This window comes from Aquarana catesbeiana, linkage group LG01 (assembly GCF_042186555.1).
Source record: "Aquarana catesbeiana isolate 2022-GZ linkage group LG01, ASM4218655v1, whole genome shotgun sequence".
In the NCBI taxonomy this organism is placed as follows: Eukaryota; Metazoa; Chordata; class Amphibia; order Anura; family Ranidae; genus Aquarana; species Aquarana catesbeiana.
Genome location: NC_133324.1, coordinates 955,290,373 through 955,313,891, shown reverse-complemented (window position 1 = coordinate 955,313,891; position 23,519 = coordinate 955,290,373). Strand labels below are relative to the sequence as shown.

At 43.7% G+C, this 23,519-nt stretch overlaps 1 pseudogene; it reads right to left on the bottom strand.

The window, feature by feature from the left end:
• Positions 1-16,994, bottom strand: part of LOC141121974 (legumain-like) — a 101,409-nt pseudogene extending 84,415 nt beyond the window's left edge.
• Between the last annotated feature and the right edge of the window lie 6,525 nt (positions 16,995-23,519).

Sequence of the window (23,519 nt, the reverse complement as noted above, 5' to 3'; positions counted from 1 at the left end):
GTTCTGAATTGGCACACAAAATGTTGCACAGAACTAATGTAATAACAGAACAAGCCGCCTAAGATACTTGCAGGGAAAGCCACATAATGATTAACCACTTCCCGACTGGCGCACGCCGATGAACGTCGGCAGAATGGCACGGCTGGGCAAATGGAATTACAGGTACGTCCATTTGAATTCCCCGCCTTGCCATTGCGTGCGCGCGCCGGCCGGGAGCTCCGTGAGTCAGGTCGCGGAACCCGCAGACTCGATCGCCGTAGGGATACCCGCTTCGCCTCACGGAGAGGACTAACGGGGAGATGCTGATGTAAACAGCATCTCCCCGTTCTGCCTAGTGACAAGTGTCACTGATCTCAGCTCCCAGTCATCGGGAGCAGTGATCAGCGTAGTGACACACACCAGCCCAACTCCCCTAGGACACACTTAACCCCTCCCCGCCCCCTAGTGGTTAACCCCTTCACTGCCAGTGTCATTTACACAGTAATCTGTGCATTTTTAATCACACTGATTGCTGTATAAATGACAATGGTCCCAAAAATGTCTGCCATAACGTTGCAGTCACAATAAAAATCGCTGATCGCCACCATTACTAGTAAAAAAAAAAAATATTAATAAAAATACCATAAAACTATCCCCTATTTTGTAAATGCTATAACTTTTGCGCAAACCAAACGCTTATTGTGATTTTTGTTTTTTTACCAAAAATATGTAGAAGAATACGATCGGCCTAAACTGAGGAAAAAAATGTTTTTTTATATATTTTTGGGGGATATTTATTATAGCAAAATGTAAAAAAAAATGCATTTTTTTCAAAATTGTCGCTCTTCTTTTGTTTATAGCGCAAAAAATAAAAATCGCAGAGGTGATCAAATACCACTAAAAGAAAGCTATATTTGTTTGAAAAAAAGGATGTAAATTTTGTTTGAGAGCCACGTCGCACGACCGCGCAATTGTCAGTTAAATCAATGCAGTGCAGAATCGCAAAAAGTGCTCTGGTCAGGAAGGGGGTAAAATCTTCTGGAGCTGAAGCAGTTAAAGGATAAGTTCACCTTTTAAGAAATAAAAAAAAAAAAAATAAATACACTTTTTTTTTTTTTTTTTTTACTTGCAGAAAAAGTGCATTTATAAATTTTTTACTTGGGATCATCAGATCTCTGGTACAATGTCAGGCTCCTGCAGACTGTCAGTGTAGAAACTGCATGTATTGCAGATATGGGGAGACATTTCATTCCAGGAAGAATCAATGAACTACAAGGATGCTCACCAGCGCCCCCCTCATATTGCATTGGGAACTACAAGCCGTCATCTGAAAAGGCTTTCCATACGTGTAGTCTATTCATTCACAGAACTCTGAACGGCTGGGCCGTGTATATGGGAGGGGCAGTTTTCTTAGATTAAGATTTTATAAATCATCTGAGAGAGCGAAAGAGTGACATAAAAGGGTTAATCTGAAAGGGAGGAGCTATAGCTCAGTATGAATAGTTAATGAGGGGTCATGTGATTAGTTAGTGGGAAGGGCTGGAGCACATTCATTGGTTGGTATTGGTCATGTGATGAGTGGGCGGGGTCAGTGCTGACTATATCTGGGTGGAGAGGAGAAGCAGTCAGCCATTTGTGTGTTGGGAGGGAGAGGTGTGGTGGAGGGGGGATAATACTGAAATACAATGACATTGAAGCTGCTTGTAGGGAAAAATCTTGATATATTAGCACAGAGTTAGAGAGACAGAGATGACCTTTATCTCAGTATAGGGAGATTTCTATATCAGAGACAGAGCTCAGTCCAGGGAAATCATTTATAAATAGGACTTAGTTGTCTCTTATGAGCTTCTAGAAATAAGAGAAGATCCATAAAGTCCAGTGTTCTGTGTAGGGAGTCGCTAATACAAAAGTTGTATTTGGAAGGAGATCCTGAAAGAAATGTTCTGGTGAATGTAACAATCACCCAGTGTGTGTATAGAGCTCTATGGGCTGTGCAAACTCTAATTTGGTTGAGGGTCCAGCCTCAAAAAGCAATCCACCTTGTATGAAGTTGGGGATTGAGGAAAAGATTTTTTTTTTTTTTTTTTTTTTTTCTCCCTCTTGTATTTTTGCAATAACGGTGCAGCAATGCCTCCAGTATACAATTTCCTTTACATTCTGGTCAGAGTAATTCTTAAAACTGTAAACCAGACATGAATGAAGTAAATTTTTTGGTCTCATTGGCCTTTTCAAGCAGTAAATACAAAGCAATGTCATCAGAATACGCACTGCAGGCTCTTCCCATATAGTGATTGGTTTTATCCTCAGCTGGGTGATGGGCTCATTACCCCCCTGTGTGCTCCTAATTGCCCCCCCCCCCGCTTCTCATTGATCCCTGCCCCCTCTACTTCTCACCATCATATCATTATATTGTGTCCAGGAGCTCCAATAATGTGGAATACACTTGGTGACATCACCTCTTTGGTAACATTGCTTCCTTATAATTTAATAATTGTATGGGGTAGAAAAATTAGGTCCCTTATTAGTGTTGGTGTCAGATATAATACATTGGTGTCAGGAATTGCTCCGTCACGATCACCAATGGAGTGAAATCACTTGATACAGACACTGAAAGTTTAGTCTCCCCGGTCTTAAGATGTCTCATCACCATGTCTAATGACCCCAGCCAACAATATATTTATTACTTTGTACCATCAGACACTCAACAATTCAGGGCACATGTCCAGGTTCTGATCTATTGAAGGTACACAGAATTTTATTATAACTATTATGGAACTTCATCATACTACACACACCCAAATATGTTCTAAATAGAGTAGTAGTTTGCCCCACCTGTGAGAGTCCTGACCTAGGACAATATTCATCCAGTCTCCAAAACTGATAAAGTAAAATAAATGGTAAGGAATGCAGCATTGTATTCACCATTCTCATTTTTTCCCCTGACTATCAATGTACAGCCCAGGGGGTATGGAATATACCTAGTACATACAGGACACGTCTGTTCAGTACAAACCAGGGCACAGAAAATATACAATGCAGAACAGTGGAAGGCAGACTTTCCCATTCATATACTATATATATCACCCAAAAAGTTAATTACAACCCGTAAAAGCTCAACCTCATTACAACCCGTAAAAGCTCAACCTCATTACAACCCGTAAAAGCTCAACCTCATTACAACCCGTAAAAGCTCAACCTCATTACAACCCGTAAAAGCTCAACCTCATTACAACCCGTAAAAGCTCAACCTCATTACAACCCGTAAAAGCTCAACCTCATTACAACCCGTAAAAGCTCAACCTCATTACAACCCGTAAAAGCTCAACCTCATTACAACCCGTAAAAGCTCAACCTCATTACAACCCGTAAAAGCTCAACCATCCCTTACAGAAACAATGGTTATCCAACACCCAGAGCGGGTGAGAGGAAACCTTTTAGGCTTGGTAGGTAGGAACCAATAAGTCTTCCCATCGCAGATGTGGAATATATGCAGTGTATCTCTTTCCATTGTGTGTCTTTGGAAATCAACCAGCATTCTGGCAAATTATCAAAGGAGCCTCAAATTCTCCAATACAGACCCAGGTAACAACCACAACACATGCACACTCTAATCTCCCACCAGATGTCAAGGATGCACACCCATGGTAACCTAATACCTGGAGCAAGATCCTTGATAGGAGGTGAAAAGTTTATTATAGGGAATATAAAACCAACTGCCAAAGTTATTACAGCCTGCAATATCACTGGTCACAGATAGAGGCCCTCACCCGAATCTATCTGGCTGGACACATACAGGAAGATATAAATCTTGCATACAGTCTAAGGAATCTCAGAAATATGTGGGATTTACTTGGCTGCCGCTTGTGAATATGAAAGTCCACTTCTCTTTACCTGGGGGCCCTGATTGCAGCATGCATACAATCAGTGGCCCCCCAGGATCAGAGGACATTCAGCAGGCTGGTAGAAAGACTCCTTCACATCATTCCACTCATCTTCAGTTTGTGCAAAGTGGATAAACCTGTGGCACAGGGGCAAGAATAGAATTAATGACCTGCATCAGCACTCTGGACACAGTTGATTAGTTGATCCCAAGTATAGGGCCAGTGGTAGTTTTGGAAGCTGCCACGCCCCAAGATGTAAAGGGAAACCAGCAACTTCACCATCCCTGGTACTGTGTGGCTTCAGGCTGTAGATGGTGCACATTTCTCCTCAGAGCCCATACATGTACATAATTGCTACTCTCCAAGCGGAATTTAGAATGGAGTCCCGCATGTTTTCCAAATAGGCTTGAGATGTGAAGTGACGTGGTTGATGGAAGGCAACAGCAGCATAGGCTGCTTCTTCCAATACTTCATCTGCAAAGACTCCTGCTACTATAGTGACCCCTAGCACCATGACATCCTTATAAATCAGAGGATAGGATTCAGAGCCTCAACATCGTTATGCTGCACCCCTTTAATTCACAGGTTCTCATGAAGTTCACAGATAGGAAGTGAAAATGTGCACTCGGGCAATAAGTACAGCCATGACACATATGTGCGGCAGACCATTGCTCTATAAGTGGAGTAATATCAGGCTAAAAGTAAAAAAAATGGGTACATAGCAAACATTATTGTCATTCTCAAATCTACAGGCTTTCTCCTTAAAGGGTTCACATACACAAACATTTGACAGCTGTTCTCACCCCCCTTCTCTCTCAAAAATGAGCAACATTTTTCCCCTTTTCCTTGACTTAGTAAAGCCCCAACTAAACTATAGACTGGATAAGGATTACATGCTTGTCAGTTCTTTATTTCCATCTGTGTCCTTATTAGTGAGGTCAAAGTTGGTAGGTTGTGGGCAATGCAAGGCGTGAGCTGCTTTCCATAATTACTAATGTGTGAATACATAAGTACATGTAAAGTATTGGGCTATCAGCTTAGTTTGGGTGGCATATCCAACCTTGGTTATGTGACTTCTGGGGATCAGCAGTTGATGGACCTCTGGCTCCCTCTCCTGTCAGATCCCAAGAATTATTCCTCGCAAGGCAGATGCTATGTACGATGCAACATGATGATCCTGGTGGCTTCATCCCTGGGGAAGCAGATAAACCATATCTTATGACCAAATATGGTCTCTGCATGTTCTTAGCTTCTCTGCATGTTCTTTGTTGTACCTGAGCTACTGCTTGCCCTGGAGGTGCCCAATTGCAGCCATCAACCATGTCAGCTGTGGGTAACCTGCATTCCATAGAAAAGAAAACAAAACTGATACTGGTTTTGATTTACTGGGACCTTAGTGCCCACCAAACATGTTTATGTGTCAGGTCTATTTACAAACGTGGTCATATCTAGCTAGGGAATGCTCTTGTAAATCTTTCAATAAAAATGTAAATTTTCATTCTGCTAAGTCACCATTAACTGTCTATATGTTTCCACTTCATGTTCACATGTGCAGGAAATGGTGCCACAAAAGATCAACATGAAATGTGCCAGCTAAAACACCCAAAACTTTACCAACAAGCCAACCTTAGGGCATTTGTCTGATCTTAAACTGTCAGAATAGTCCGGTCTGCCTGAAGATGTTGGCGTTGTGATACAACCCTGGGCAACCTGTTTTAGCACTCAGGATGTGCTGCCTGGCATCACATAGAGTTTAGACATTGAGTGAATGGTACTGCTTGAGGTTCCGAAAACAATTTTCTTTGCCTGGGGGCCTGATTATGGCATAGGTGCAATCAATAGCCCCAGGATACCAAGGAACTGATTCTGTCAATAGCCACTGTCAAGTCCATTCACTTGTCTGCAGTTTGTGGAAAACGGATATATTTTTGCTCAAGTTCAAGAATGGCATCAATGATGTGCAATGAACACTCTGGACACAGTTGTTTTAACGTAGGCCACAGATAATGCCAGAGGGAGTTTGGTAGGAGCCACATTCCAAGATGTTGCAGGTATCTAGCAACCTCCCCATCCCTGGAACTGTATGGCTCTGGGCAGTAGATGGTGCAATCTTGTCTTCCTGAGGCTTTATGTAAAATCTACAATGGATATCAGAATCCTACATGCTTTCTAATAAAGCACAATGTGAGAAGTGCTGTGGTTGGTCAAGGCGGGGCAGAGGAGCAACAATGTGGACCTCTTCTGTCTCATCTGACAGGGCTCCTGATACCAGGAAAATCCCTGCCAGCACAATGTCCTCATAGCTGTAAGGATCCAGCTCCTGGTGAATGCAGCGGCACAAAAACGCAATAAGCACAGCAATTTACATATCCTGTTATGTGAAATGGGTGATTTTTTTTTTTTCTTTTTTTTTCTTTTTCCCGCTTCCTCTTGTTTGGCTTATCTATTGGAGCAATGTTTTTTTGTGGTAGTCTTGCACATTGAATGCCAATGAATTATTATATACAAGGGCATGACATAGTTTTTTTTAGTTGAGGTTTCACAGAGACAACTGTTCTTTATCAATATGATAAAGAACATGATGAACTCTGTGCAGTTTTGTTATGATCCAATGCAGATAGTTGTCTTCTACCAACCATGTCATCACCTGAAGAATCAACTTTTGGGTCAGTATTTTAAAGTGCTGCTGGTGTAAATGTTTTCATCTGTAAGACAGAGTGAGAGATGTTTTAGATCCCACAAGGTATTAGATCATGCATATGATGTCTTTAGTCCGTTTTAAAGAGTGATGTTCCATCTTACAACAATTTCTTTGTCTTTAGTGAGCAGCAGGTGGCTTCATTTGTTGTCATAGAGCACATCGGTGTATATTGAGTACATGGAAACCAAAGAATTTCTTTTTTTCTACAAGAATTTCCAGTTTTTTTTTTTTTTGTTTTTGACACCTGTGTTAGTCTCCTGAGTTAATAGGTGATCATAAGGGGTTATGTCATTACCACCTCAGCTTCAATAGAAAGTGAGGTTGTCTTATGATCTGGAAGAGGACACAAGGCAGCACTTGCTGAAGCTCCGGAATGGACATAATTTGCCCTTCATGCCATATGTATTACTGTACTCCTAGTTAGGTTTTCTGGAAAATGGACATATTTTACAATGTCCATGGCAGAGCACTTGGGGGCATTGAGGGCCAATGTGTCCCACAACATTTGCCTGGCTTCAAGAGAAATTTCTTCTTTTTTTTTTTTTTTTTTTTTTTTTTTTAATTTCTCATGTATGAAAAGCCTGTGAAATACCCCTGCTCATATGGTGATATTGGAGCCTCCCGGTCCAGGGAGTTGATAAATTCATTCAATGGCATGCTGTTATTTGATGGTTCCTCATAAATTGATTCAGATGGCACGCATGACTTTCTTCCCTCTAACTGTGCCCGGTCGATTGGTCTTGAACGGATGGCTCCTGATGTCACTGACTAGATGTGTTTCGGCCCTCTTGGTCTTTCCACAGAAGCCTAACTAAGAGGTTATGGAGGTCAGGGTCCATACCCTCCTCACAATCGGGCTCCATATAAATAATTTTCATCTTTATTTGTTCCCAGTTGTCAGTCCTGGTGATGAAGGGATGTTTGCCAAACACCATCTCGTATACTATGACTCCAAGGGAGAAATAGTTAACCATGCTGAAATCAATTTCTTGCAAGACTTCTGGGGCCATGTAGATTGGTGTCCCTATAATTCCATTAATTCTCTTAGACTCGGTGACTCCCTTCACTGACAATCCAAAATCTGCAACTCTGGCGTGGCCAGAATTGTCTAAGAGGACGTTTTCTGGCTTCAGATCTCTGTGAACGATCTCTCTGGCATGCAGGAATTGCAGGCCGCAAATAATTTCCGCTGTTAGGTTTCTTAAGGTGTCCAGCAGAAGTGGAGCTGAATATCTTATCCGGTCGGCGAGATCTCCTTCGCTCAGATACTCCATAACAAAGGCCAGGTGATTCTTTGTTTGGAAAGATCCATATATATATGGGTGATGTATGGGCACTCTCTGCCTTCTTCCAGTATGCATCTTTCTGTGAGCGGTAGGTAGGGTCCAGATCTCAGTAGTTCTCTCTTTGAGATGAACTTCACCGCCAGCTTTTAGTCAGTGGCTGGATGGATGGCCAACACCACTTTCCCAAAGCTCCCCTCTCCAAGAACCTTATGGAAGGTGAAGGTTTCCACATATAGTTTCCTGATACTGCTGGATGGGACCAGTTCAGATGTCTTCTTGTTCATGGTAGGGATGGATGCAGGTGGACTCTGCACAGTCATTTTGGCTCCAAGATATGAAGGGACCAGAGGTGGTGACTCACTCATTTTGCAGTTTGGAGGTTGTTGTTGCTTTATAAAGTTGGCAAATGCTGCCCAAGATTTGTGTTCAACCTCACCATTAGAAGGAGTGAGTGAATTTTGCTGGTTCTCAATAACTGTATGCAGTTTCATCTCACTGGTGGATGGAGCCTGTGGGTTTTCACCCTCCACGATGTCCAAAGAGATGATACTTTGCTGGTCCTCCATTGCTGTCCAATTTAATTATACTCCCACTGGTGGTGGTAGCCAATGGAGTTTTCTCACTGTCCTTTGTGGATGGGATGACTGGATATTGATGGCCTTCCACAGTCAGAGATACTATGGTTGCCTCAACCTCACTGGTGGATGGAACCAGTGCAGTTTGCTTACCCTCAATGGTAGATGGGGAGACTGCACTTGGTAGGTCCTCCACAGTCATAGCCAGTGTTGCCTTGTCACTGGTGGATGGAACCAGTGGGTTGTTCTCCCCCTTCAAGGTGGGGGAGGTGACACTGGGAGATGATGGATCATATTCTCCTTCTGGGTGTCTGTCAGGGTTTTAGGTAAATACAGGGGCAGATGGTGTTAAGAACTGCCCTGAACCCCCGCCTGATACCCTTACACACCCCCCAACGAGGGGCTGTGGGCTGTGCGGGGGGCTGGTTTTCTGATGAGGTTGCAACCATTTTTGATTGCATATTTGGGTCAAATTCTTTTTGACTTGCCACCAAGCAAAGTCCATATTCATTGGGTCACAACCCTCTGCTTTACAGGGCATGGACCCAGTACTAGCGCAGTGTACACCATGATGCCAAAGTTCCACAAATCAATTGTTCTCCTTTTTTGTTTTGGGCTGTGCAATTCAGGAGATGTGTATGGCATGAACCGAGACATGGTGCTTTCGTACATTGGAGCCTTGTGAGTCCAAAATCTGCCACTTTGATCCATCAGCAGAATATTGTGCCAATAAACCATGGGACTGCAGGCCACAAAACCCCCACCACCCATAAACACTATTAATACTAATAAAGAAGACGCTTTACACAAGAAATGGCTGTGCTACTTTGATTTACCAATTAAAACATAAATCATTGCAAGAAAATTTTAATTCAAATAACAATAAGAACAGGTTCACTAACTTCCTTGCTCAGTTATTGGAACTTGAGTGTATATATAGAGAAAAGCAAGGCCCTCCGCTGTGTGCTGCCAATCAAAAAGCTGACCTGATGGGGAATTAGTCTGCCAGTTTCCCATCAGGCTCTGCTGCATTGCAATATATGGGTATGTACACCTAATATACATAGTTAGATATAGTTTGGTAGAAAATAGACACAAGTCCATCTAGTTCAACCAATAATAAAGGGAAAATAATATCCTACAATCTTATATGCACAATCTTATACCCACAGTTGATCCAGAGGAAGGCAAAAAATCCCAGCAAAGCATGATCCAATTTGTTCCAGCGGGGGGAAAAAATTCATTCCTGATCCGCCGAGAGCCAATTAGATATCCCCTGGATCAAGTTTACTTATAAATGTTAATTACAGAAAAGCAGGAATTGGTAGGTGTATAGCAAAAATACCCGGTCTGCCCAATCCAATATAGAATGACAGAAACAAGAACCTAGTGCTAAGGGCACAGTAAACCCCTTGTGGATCTTTTAATATGCAGACCAGGTAAATAAGTAAAATTTTAGTAAATTTTATTCCATTTAAACAACAGTGAAACATAAGAACAATATATGACATTGTGTAAAAATAAGATACATAATACCCAAGATATCGCAACTGTATGTTGAACAGGCTACCCATGGAGAACAGACGGGCTAGCAATGTTGCATACTGGCGTAGACACCTTACATGTTTCGGCCCAAATATAGTCCTTCAGAGGTTTTTGTCACATGGGTAGCAAAAATTCTACAATATATACATTATATATTAGTATTATAGTAACAATATATGAAAAATCAGAACATACGTACATTTATCTGTTTATATAATTGCTAAAAGTTGTACAGCTGTAATTAAAAAAAAAAAAAAAAAAATGTATATACAAATGCTGTAAGTATCAAAACTACAGAATGGTTGTTGGTCCCACAGATCGCAAAGTGTGACACAGGTAGACCCCAGGATGGAAACAGGGAAAACGTCTGTCATCCATCACTTGGTCCTTCGGCATAGTGACGCGTGGCGTGAGCCCGCCCTTAAGGCGGAGTTGCATCCCACCACCAATGCACGTGCGGCCTTCCGTGCTTTAAATGAAGTGCAAGCAGGAAGGGAACCAGCGGTAGAGACTGCAGGTCCCAAAGCCAAACTTGTGTCCAGAGCGGCCCCCTAAGTATAGGGGTTCGACAGTGGACCCACGCACGCCGGACAGCAAAACAAAGTCCCCAACAACCCCACATGTCCCCCGTGGGGGTCATAGTAACACTTCTGGTACATGGGCACACAAAACCATTGCACAGTTGTTGCTGGTTGTTGAAAAGCTGAGGGATGACACCTAGAGGTAACACCATGGAATTGGAGAGGGCACCCAGATAAGAAATACAATACATGATTGAGGAATGCATAGTACCTAGAGTAAATGATCCACTACTATTTGATAACCAAATAGCAAGCATCAATGTGAAAAGGAGACCCCGTTTTCTAATGAAATAGTATACAGAAGAAAAAATAAAATAGTACAGGCAATTACAGTATGGTACTTATAGATCTAATTAACATACACCTGATTAGAATCCTGATGGGTAAGGTTTGAAATTGAAAGCCTCATTGAGGTATGGTGGCTTTTAGCTGGAAAATCCATCTACGTGTACCTAATAAATGTTAGTACCCAGTTATATATGTACATTTAGGAAATAATCCAGGCATTTTTTAAAGTAATGCACACTGTTTCTACTAATACTTACCCAGACCTTTTTAAGTCATTATGCAATGCCCACCTTTACAGGACTAGTGATGCCATAGGTCCTGCAGGTTGGAGGGGGGGGGGGGGGCGGGCGTAACATTGCCCCACTATTTGCTGTTGCCCCATTTGCTTTGTCCTTCCTTTCTTCTACCTGTAAACCATTTATTAATATATAGGCACTCCCCTCCCCCTCTTCCACCCTCCTTGTCCCTCCCATACAAGGAATACCCCTGGATAGTAGCCAGTCGTGTGAGCTGTCAAACCAAGTTTCTGATATTCCCACAGTCTAAATCCTCCTCATGTAACAACAGCTCCAGGTTCCTCCATTTTGCTAGCTAGGCTCCTGGCATTTTGTGTACATTCCTCTCAGTTTTGTACAATTGCATATTATTTTCTCCTTTGTTTTCTGAGTTTGAGATTATGATTTACTAACTCATTCACCCATGGATTAGGTATTATGCATATATTATCACTAATGCCCATATTAGTGCCCTCTGACCTTTGCTCACTGCTGGCTTTCACTTCCTCTGAACCCTCAGCCCACCACCTAGTTTAAAAGCCCCTTAATCTTTTTGGCTTTCCTCTTCCCCAACAGAGCTGCATCCCATCCCTACTAAAGAGCAGGTAACCAACTTCGGTCAGCCCAGTTCTCCAGGAACTCGAAACCATCCTTCCTACACCCATTTCTCAGTCACTTGCCAAGTTCCCTAAGCTCCTGCTGACTCTCTGGAGTGGCTCAAGGCACAATATTATTTCTGAGAAAACCACTTTGGAGGTTCTTTTCTTCAATGTAGCTCCTAAGTCCCATACATTTTTAAGGATCCTCCACCTTCCTTTTTAACTTTGTCATTGGTACCAGTATTTACCATGACAGCTGGGTCCTCCACAGCCCCACCCAGCAATCTGTCCATCCGGTCCACAATGTGCCAAACTTGAGTGCCCGGTAAACATACTGTTCAGCAATCACTGTCTTTGTGACAGATTGCCCTCTCTGTCCTTCTAATGATTGAGTCCTCTACCACTGGTACCTGTCTAACCTTGCTTTTGTCCTTCCTTCCCTCCTTGCTGTAGCAGTCATTCCATTAGCAGCTGCTCCAGCAATGCCACCCGAGCTGATATCTCCAACATCACACAACTTAACATATTTTGTTGGGATGTACCAACTCAGGGCTAGCCTTTCTAAAGCTCTAATCTCTAGCCCTCCTAACTGTCACCCAATTACCTACCTTTTGACTCCTGTACCTCCATATCTCCACCCCTCTCTCTACTGGCCCCCTCCAGCACTTGCTGGGTAATGTTCAAGCACCTTTACATGTTGATGCTTCTCAGTTTTGCCACCTGATATTCTAGATCCAGGATCTGGGCTTCCAGAAAAACGGCTAGATGATGTGGTTCCTTACCAAATGGCTAGCCTTATTGGCAGCATCTCTCGACAGAAACCAATGTTTCCTCACTGTATAAGATCTGTCCATGGCGTCCGTCTTCTTCTTGGCGGTCTCAAGGCAACTAACATGTCATAGCCTTACTAGCTATCATAATTTATATATAAGATTATCGTTGTGTAGCCAACTTCCTCTCTAAACTCTGTTTTCCAGACAGGCTCTCTTTCAGCAAACAATGCGTGAGTATGCCTTCCAACGCCCAGTTCAATCATCTCTATGATTTGTTGTGCCTGCTTCATATTACTTGCACATTGTGTGTGACACTAAGAGGTACCACAGTGAGTGGAATCCCCGTATTGCTTCCCTAGGTGTGTGATTGATGCTTTGGGATGCTTTGGCAGATGCTGCAAATAGGAGAGATCATGACCCCCTGGATAATTTCACTGCTTATGTTTTCATCAATAAGACAGGAGAGAGAGGCGCCTCTAAGTGCAGAATTAGTAGCTGTTTATTTCCCCAAACAAGATTAAAAACACTTACAAAATCTGGCGAATTAAAAAGCGTGTAGTCATTGATAATGCAAATGGTCCTGCAGGCGGATGGGTCCCCGGCATGTAAAGACTCACAAATTGTGTCCTGTGCTGTACCAAAAACATAGAGCTACCTGTAAGTTGATGAATGATTACACACACCGAGTTTATGATGGACAGAGATCCCGGAAGTGATGTCAGCAGTGAGACTGACTGAATTTTTTTTAAATGTAACTGCCTACTTCCAAAACGTAAATTGAAGTAAAACACATAGCCAAGTAGTATTCTACACATTTTTTTTTTTTTTTTTTTTTTTTTTTTTATTGTGCATTAAAAAAAGAAAACAAATCAAATTAGACATGCTATCTGCCAATAGAACTTAACCAAAAAGTGCATTCTATGCATCCAAAAATATAAAAAATATACCAAGTCAAATCATTATTCAACTAAAAAAATAATGTCCAAAGCAATACCACCAAGGCAATAATAAATAACACGTTATCTCCTCAACATGTCTAGTTGACCAATGGCCTTTCAGAAACGAACTGAAAAGCACAAAATGAAAAGCGCTAATCAACACTCATCAAACTTTTACTAACATGAAATTAGCAGAATGAGCCCAAAGGGTGGCACTAAAGAGCTGAAAAACTATGTAGTACGTCAGTTTGTTGGCCGACAATTCCTTGCTGTTTTTGCATGCAAGACAAGTTTGGGCCAACGCCCTTCGGACAAAAGTCCACAGCTTTGTTGGCCAACAATCCGATCATGTGTACAAGGCTTTAGACTGGCTTCTGTGTGCAGTGCAGCAGGAGGATGTCTACCGGGGGTCTGCAATGCAGGGTCTGAGTGTCCCGGGACTCCCAGGTCCCCTGGGTTGTCTCTGGTGTCTGCTCGCCTGAGATCGCACCTACTAAGGGGCTATGCAGTATGTACCATGGCGTTTTTAATCTATATCAGGGCACACTATTTTCACACTGTTTTCAGGGTGAAAAAGTGCATGTTATACGCCAATAAATAGATCAGTGCAATGGAACTAAAGCCCTGTAGCACCCTTCCCAGCATTCTTGAAAAAAATGCCTGCAACATTCTGACCACATCACCGGCTACTATCTCATAGGAGACCTTTCCCAGTCCCAGAATAAGTACAGTAAGCAATTTAGCCATGCCAGGTATTGCATGACTCCACTGGATGGTGGTCTCTGACACGACACGCAGCCTTGACTGACGTACAGAAGGAGACTGAACTTTTGCAGCGCTTCAGCCTAAGTAAAGCCATCTAGAAGTGTGTTCTGAAAAATGCCTTGGAGCCATGAAGACCACTCTTCTCCTCCTAACACGTCTTATTAGGAGGTTGAATTGCTGGAAATTGTATTCAAACAACTCCATGGCTGATTTTTGCACTAAAACCAATCGCCCTCAGAGGATCAGGAAATACCGCTTGTGATACCGCCAGCAAAACACAAGTGGTAAATATTGTAGGTTTTTTTTCCGTATGTGAATTTAACTTAAAAGCTTACCGCATGATTTCTTCCAATATTAACACATTTTTCATTAAAGGGGTTGTTAAGGTTCGCGTTTTTTCACCTTAAAGCATCCTATGCATTGTGGTGAAAAAACATCTGACAATACCTGAGCCCGTTCACCTGCTGCGCTCGCCCCCGATGTCCTCTTCGCTGCTCAGCCTGGCCGTTGATTGGCTAGAGTGGATGGATTGAAAGCAACGCAGCCATTGGCTCGCGTGCTGTCAATAACATCTAATGATGTGGCACGCCGGGGGCGGGGCCGAGTGATACAGTGAGCGGCTATAGCCACGGGCTGTATCCCGGGAGTATGCCCGCAAGAACTAACTACCATGCGAGAGAGCTCTCATGAAGGTGGTTAGTTCTTGCAGGGAGGAGCGGAGACAGCTGCCGAGGAACCCCAAAAGACCAGGTTCAGGGCCACTCTGTGCAAAACGAGCTGCACAGTGGAGAGATAGATCTATATTTCTATATCTATCTATCTATTTTTTTTTTATTTGCCTTTACAACCCCTTTTAATTACCACAGAATTGTGTGGTGTTTTTTTTTGTGAATTTGATTTTTTTTACCTTGTGATAATTTATGCAAATGAGTCATGTGACCTTATTATCACACGTAGTAACCTTTTTAGTGAATTAACCCTTATATGATTCTTCGTGGCACTTGGCTGGTACTCGGCATATAGGCCTCCAGGGTAGGTATGTAGGTTTTCTGTAGCCATCATACCACAGCTGATTTATTCCATTCTTGTAGATCTCAGTCATCATATGCTCTCTAACAAAACCAAAAACATTTGTTTGTGGGACTTTTGAAAGAGTGGTGCTCATTAATAGGTACAACAAGGTTATATAAAAGTACAAATTTTATTAGAATTTAACAACATGCCTGACCTTTTGAATATTTGGCATACCCCTTTTCTGTGTTTTTTTTTTTAAATTGATGTATAGAGAGCATAGAGACTGCAGCTTCAGCAATACAACAGTGTTTTATTAATTTGTCTGATATTCAGAATGTACTTTGGTGAACAATTCAATTTTATTCTGCTTTTTTTTATATGCAGATATATACTGTTACTTGTACCGATTTTCTTTGTTAAATTCTAATACCATTTGTACTTTTATAAAACTTTGTTGTACCTATTAGTGAGCACCACTCTTTCAAAAGTCCCACGGGCAAATGTTTCTTTGGTTTAGTTAGACAGTTTTTTGGGTCTGAATGCTGCTCATGTCTGAATATATAGTGACTTTCTCTTCATCTGCTCCCTCCCCTTGACATGCTGTAATCTCCAACCTTCTACAGAGTGTAGTTGGACAGGTAGAACCATTGCTCAAATGTCATACAAGTGCCACACTGGTTGAATTTGTTGCAGTTCTGATCCTTCGCCAGGTAATTGTGTACTTGCAGTTCACACCCTTTATGCTGTTTTCACAAAAAAAAATGCCCTCCAAGGAAACGCCCAACCTGGAGAGCCTTTAAATAGTAACATTAGAACATATCTAACAGAGTATACAGGTTTACCAATTCCTTTATCAAGGCTTTGGCCTCCTTTAGGCCCTTTATCCTGGTCAGTACATCCTGGGCCTCAACAGCATCATTGGTAGCCAGGAACTTCCTCTTTAGGATGGCCAAGGGAACTATTTGGGCTGGGGATCAGGTCCATATTGTGTACCTGCTCCAGGGTCAATGTGAGGGGCCACTGTTTTAGCTCTACCCTGGAACTGGCTCACCTTAATCTTGGAAATAGTCCGGTTTCCATACTGCATCACATGACTGGTATTGGTGTGTTGCTTTACCAGTAAAAACTGTTTGTGTAGTGTCTCCTTGGACAGATCATCCACGTCTGATTCCTCTATCCAGCTGACACTGTAAAGATAGCAGAGGTTTGTTTGTTACTTCTTACCATAATGAAAAGCATAAGAGGTCTAGAACCATCTTTTTTGTACTTCTTCTTGTTGTCATACATGTACTGAATGGTCTTGTTCAGTTCCTTGAAGTGGAGGTCATCACTGGGAAAACGAGCAGACCTAGAGCTCCGTGATTAGTGAAGTACATTAAGATATGGTTCTCACTCTTAATCACCTCCCCAGATCCCTTTCCCTTCAGCGCTTCTGCATCACCTTAGAACTGCCGTTAGGAATTTGTCAAGAGTGAGGAACTTATTTGTGTTTTCCTTCAGCACTCCCGCATACACGTCTTCTCTGCTGGTATGGTTTATAATGATTTCTGTGGTTGGATTCTCTTCATTATCTGCAATATCGTCGTACATCACCACCACAATCTGCTCTTCAGGGATGCCTTTCTTCTTGACAATTTGATAAAAGTGGCACACTTCAGCCTGATGTCTGTAGTTGTACCAGTCATTGGAGCCGGCCACCAGGACCACCTAGTGCTTCCCCCTATTTTCCAGGTCATTGATGGGCATGGATGTGGCCAGGACAGCGAGGCTGATGATTTGTGTCACTGGAAGCATCTTGGATTATGTAACAGGACCCTGCTTCCCTCCGGTGGTCTGTGGTCCAGGTTTTATCATGGTGATGAGACCACAGATTGTGACTGCTCAAAAAAATAAAAATGTAGACATGGATGGGGGAGTTTGCTTTGTATACATAGTTGTTTCTTTTATTATTGCATATCAGCAAGTAAAAACAGTGGCTAACGTGTTTTGGCGAATAGCCTTGATCACAGGCTATATATAGCCACCACACACGCTTGACATCATCTGAACCAAATAAGTTTATCTTGGTCTCATCAGACCACGGGACATGGTTCCAGTAATGAATGTCCTTAGTCTGCTTGTCTTCAGCAAACTGTTTGCAGGCTGTCCTGTGCATCATTTTTAGAAGAGGCTTCCTTCTGGGATGACAGCCATGCAACCAATTTGATGTAGTGTGCGGCATATGGTCTGAGCACTGACAGGCTGACCCCCCACCCCTTCAACCTCTGCAGCAACCTCAAACACTATTGCACCCTGTCCTGCATCCTTCCCAGCTGCCAGCAGAGTCACCCAGTGCACGGTGAAAGATAGGTAACATCCCTGTCCATGCCTGCTGGACCATGAGTCAGCGGTAATATGCACCTTACCGCTGACCGCCCTGTCCAGCGAGGCATGGACATTGCCTTCCATATACTGGTAGGGAGCCGGAATCGCCTTCCGTGAAAAAAAGTGGCGTTTGGGAACCTGCCACTGAGCTACCGCACATTCCACAAATTCACGGAAGGGGGGCAGAGTCTACCAACTGAAAAGGCAGCAGTTGAAGTGCTAGCAATTTAGCCAAGCTAGCTCTCAACCGCTGGGCACGTGGATGGCTGGGTGGAAACTTCTTTCGGCGGTGCAGCAGCTGGGGCAGGGAAATTTGCCTGCTAGAATCGGACGTTGGTGTACCGGTAGCAGATTGCCCACAAGTACTTGGCAGTGGCACACCTAATTCTACACCTTCATTCCTCTCAGTGCAGGTTTCTGAGAGGACTGAAGGTATAGTGGGGTTGGAGATCCCGGCTGATGAAGAGAGCAAGGATAGGTACGCCTTGTTCTTTGTTGTGGGTCTTTTAGGTAGTGTTGCCAATGGGCTACATGGGGAGCTCGGCATATGTCTAATTTTAAGCATGTGGTACCCAAGCGCTTGCTGTCTAGTCCATGCTTGATACACTTCAGACATATGTTGCAAATAGCAATGGTGCAATCTGCTGCACATGTCTCAAAAAAGCACAGACCAAAGAACTTTTGGAATAACATGCAGAGTCACCAGCACCCTGCACTTGCGGAGCTCTGCGGTGTGATGCAGTTGGTTGCCCTTAAGCTGGCCCCTGGAGGGCATCCTGCCTCGTTGGAGATGTGCCTCCTCCTCCCTCGCACCCACGTAGAGTCAGTGAGCTCATCATCCCCTCCCTCCTTGTCACTGGAGCAAACCTGGCAGTATGCTGCAGCTGGGGGAACATGACTGCCAGTTTGTTGTCCCTCTTGGGCAACCCCTCTCTTTGGGCTCACGTTACTGCCTTCCTCAAGCTGGGTAACATCATCGGAGCCTTCATAACGCTGCACATCCCTCTGCAGCATGTACCCAACACTGTGGTCGAACAGTTCGGGGGACTCCTCCGGTGGGGCTAGGGAAGGAGTAACTGATGATGACCTCGAGGCCAAGGAATAGGCCGCTTTGGCACCTGCATTGGCAGCTAAGGTAGTGTGGGGGACAGAGGATGAGGACGGCTTGGTCATCCACTCTACCAACTCTTCGGCATGTTGTGGCTCAACAATGCCAGCTGCCGAGAAAAAGGACAAGTGTGCCCCACGGCCACGTACTGAGGATGCACTGTGTCTACGACCAGCACTGTTGCCTCTAGACACAGAGCCTGCTTGCCCTCTTTTATTGGCCTGTGACTGTCTGCCTCTCCTTGTTGGCCATCCAGACATACTGTCTTTGATGTATTGGAATAGGTACACAAGGAATGGCCTGCAGTGAGATGTAGCTGCACAAAGCTGGGATGTGTGTGTGTGTGTGTTTTATACTGCAGCTAGCTGAATCGCCTACCCACCTGTAGTAGTATTAAGAAGAAAACAGGAATTGTCTGCAGTTAGTTTTAGTTGCACACTGCACAGGATACAGTACACTAACTGAAAATACTGCAGCTGCCTGCCTGTAAGAGTATATTAGTGAAGCACTAACCCCCAAAGGAGCTGCAGAATAGATTTGGGATTACCGTTACCATCTTCACAGTGTTCATCATAGGGGTCCCATAGTAGATATTCAATTGAAGACGCTGGCTCCAACACTTAATCCTTTTTCCAAGTTTTATTGAAGAAACAAAATATGCAATAGAGGGTAGAATTCCAGGCGGCCTTATATAGTGTGGGTTGTGTACTAAATCCCCTGCGGCATAATTGGCCAAAGCCACCCTGCCTTTGGCCAATTATGGCTCTCCATTCTTACCGCGCTGTGATTGGCCAAAGCATGTGGGTCATAGTGCATGCTTGGCCAATCATTAGTCAGCAATGCACTGCGATGCAACAGTGAATTATGGGCCGTGATGCGCCACTTGAATTTGGCGCGAACGGCCCATAATGTTTGTAATTCAACGAACGGTCGATGTTCGAGTCGAACTTATGTTCGAGACGAACTCGAAGCTCATCCCTACACCTCACATACATACAGGACTGATGATTTGGCTTGTTACATGTGATATGATGGTAAAAAAATATATTCAAAATGTATTGCACATTGATAATATATAGCAATATGAACATGGGGATATACGCAACAAACACAAATATTGGGAGCAGCAATGGAAACCAGCTGCAAGGAAAAGCCCAGAGCTTTGTCAGACAGACAGAACGTCCAACGCATTTAGAAAAATAAAATGCAGATCATCTTCAGGGACAGAGGGCTTGCAGGTTCTGGATCTGTAGCTAATATCTATGATAATAGAATGTATAACATCAGGGGTATGCAGATATACACAATATGCATAAAAAAAATTATACATGTATTTTACAGTTGTATGCAAAAGTTTAGGAACCCCTGACAGTTTCCATGATTGTCATTTATAAATATTTCAGTGTTTGGATCAGCAATTTCATATTGATATATCAAATAACTGAAGGACACCAGTAAATATTTCAGTAGTGAAATGAGGTTTATTGGATTATTTGTATGTAAAAGATATTTCGCAACCAAGCACCTGTCAACATCAGAACACACATAACATTGTCCATGCCTCACATACAGGACTGATGACGTGGCTTGTTACATGTGGTAGTCTGAACCTCTCATGATATCTCTTTAAGTCATTTTCCACATTGTAAATGTTCTGTCCCAATGATGATGCAAGGAATGTGTTCTCTGCAGAGTTTTTTCCAGCAAGGTTGGCTTTGTTCACCCAAAATATACCTTAAACTTCATTTCTTCTTTTTCTCTCAAAGCGAATGCTGCTACTTGGTTCATCGATATCTATCCAGCTTTGACCCTAATGATTGTACAAGGCACTGTGTCCTCGGAAGTTATATTTTGTGGTCCACTTTCTCTTCCCACTCGTACACAGTCATATTCTTGACCATCCCTGGTCTCTGCAGATGTTGAAGTACAAAAACAGCTTCCAGATAATATATAATGTCCATCTTGACACTCAAATCCAATATTTGGTTGTTTTGGGCTTTACCAAAAGCGTTAAAGGTCTTCTTTGCTGTCTTCAGAAGCCTGTGGCATGTAGCGGGAGTTCTGAAGATGATCATCAAGGATTCACACCTTTTACCGACAATGTCCATGGGATATCCTTTTCATTTTCTTTGGTACATCATTGGTGATTTGCATAGTAAACAGAGTATTGAAAAAGTTTTGCACGTGCTTTAATTATTTACTGGCTCTTGAGGAAGCATTTTATGGCATTAAAAATTGATTTAATTCTTTTTGATGTCCTTAAAGTTTACATATTATATTTTATATTTAGGGTCCAGCAGCTGCATTACTAATACTGGAGGAAGAAAAAAAAAAAAAAAAAAAGCAAGCCCAGATACTGGGTCCATCCTGTTAATGCAAATAGAGAACTGCTAGGCCAGTTCTGGGCAATATATAATGATCTCAATACGCATGAGGAGAAATTCTTTGAATATAGATGTTCATTTCCTCATCAGCACAAAGCTTGTAATCTATTAACACCGTCACAGAGCTCTCTGGTTGCTATAACCAAGTCCAACATTGTTGTAGCAACCTCCTCCACCCCATTCACCTTTTTGGCTGCGACAGCTGAAAGTAAACCACAAGGGTGGGCATGCTAGCTGACATTGTCCATGTGCATGGATGTTTTTTGGACTATATCAGCCACCACCCCTATCCCCAGCTGCTAGCTTAGTGAATATCCCATCCAAAAGAAGAATGGGGCCATGGATAAAGATGCCACACAGCGGACAGTGTTCTGGCAAGATGAACCGGCACAGAGGATAGAGTGTCCACAGTATTGACACACAAGCAGGGGCGTTGCTAGGTGGCAAAAAGACCAGGGGCTTCAGCCCGAAGTCCGTGCCTGGCACCGGGGGGGTCATCCCTGACGCGCACTGACCTACCTGACCTACCTAGCGCACACTGACCTACCTGACCTACCTAGCGCACACTGACCTGACCTACCTGGCGCACGCTGACCTACCTGACTAGACTTCAAGTGACCTCTGAGTCCTCCTGCAGCTCAGCCGTACTGTGCGGTGCGCCCATCAGAGTAGAGTAGACTAGATAGCACTGCAGCAGGCACTCCACTGGTGACTTCAGGGAGCCAGAGCCATGACAGGAGAGGAGAGCCAAGCGGGGATCTCGTAGTGACACGGCGTGGCGGGCCGCATTGTAATTCCCGCCTTCTGGAGCCTACAGCGCCTATGATCGACGTCACACGTCCCGCAGTCCCGGCATTAGCCCAGTGGGACGTCCATCATAAGCACTGCAGGCTCCAGAGGGCGGGACCTGCTATGTCACTCGGCCATGCTCGGGGTCAGATCGGTCCTCAAGACTCAAGTGCAAGCGCGCGCTTTTCGTCGCGCAGACGCAGTGTGTCTCTCTGGGCCGGCCACGCGTGCCTTTAATGACATCACACATCCTGCGATCCTGACATTCATTGGACCAGTGTGATGTCCATCATAGGCAGCGCGGCGCCTATGATGGACGTCTCACTGGTCCAATGCCGGGATCACGGGCGGGACCGTGTGACGTCCAATAGTCTCGGTCACTTGGAGTTAGGCGCCGCAGCCCACGTGACCGGACTTTGTGCTCGCTCATGTGCAGTGCGGCGCCGCACTTTCATGGGGGACTTGGGGCTAATAATTTTAAAGAAAATGGCCGAGACTCGGGGCTTCAGCCACGTCTAGCCACCCCCTCCCGACGCCCCTGCACTCCAGCCTCATTGCCACCTCTGTTCATACAGGAGGTAAGTGTACTTGTTCCTGACAGGAACAGATATCTTTCACCCCCCTGAAAATGGTGCATAAGATCAAGGGCATTCATTTGTAGTGTCTATGGAACTCTCAATCCCACAGAACGCTTATTCTATTACCTACCAACAACTAATATTTCCTACAGTTTTGATGAGTTGCTTGGGTCAGTCTCTCAGCATTTGCAGCTACATGAAACTTTCCTTTGGAACAATATTCCAAGGGTGGAAAGGCTCAGAACTACACTGAGGTAAGTGTTTTTTTTATTTTTTATAATATTATATGAATGGGGCTTTTTCATTTTTCTTTTCAAATGTATACATATCAACACCCTGTCTCCATACCCTTCCCCATAAACTCCTACCACCCAGCCCCCCGGCATAAACACACATTTTGCAGGAAGTATACTTGCAGTGCACCCTATTTTTATGCTGTTTTCACACACACAAAAAAAAAAAGTCTCCAAGGAAACGCCTGGAGAGCCTTTATATAGTAACATTAGAACATATCTAACAGAGTATACAGGTTTGCCAATGCCTTTTTATCCTGGTCAATACATCCTGGGCCTCAACAGCATCATTGGTAGCCAGGAACTTCCTCTTTAGGATGGCCAAGGGAACCTTTTGGGCTGGGGATCAGGTCCATATTGTGTACCTGCTCCAGGGTCAATGTGAGGGGCCACTGTTTTTTAGCTGTACCCTGGACCTGTCTCACCTTAATCCTGGAAATAGTCCGGTTTCCATACTGCATCACATGACTGATATTGGTGTGTTGCTTCACCAGTAAAAACTGTGTAGTGCTTCCTTTGGACAGATCATCCACGTCTGAGTCCTCTATCCAGCTGACACTGTAAAGATAGCAGAGACTTGTGTCTTGCTTCTTGCCATAATATCAAGCGTAAGAGGACTTGTGAGGGTTGGGGACTGTGGCAGAGTAAACGTCAATGTTGTTGGGTAGGTGATTCATCAGGGAGCACGATTCACAGGCCTCGATGTATAGAACCGCCTTTTTGTACTTCTTGTTGTCATACATGTACTGAATGGTCTTGTTCAGTTCCCTCAAGTGGAGGTCATCACTGGGAAAGGCCAGCTC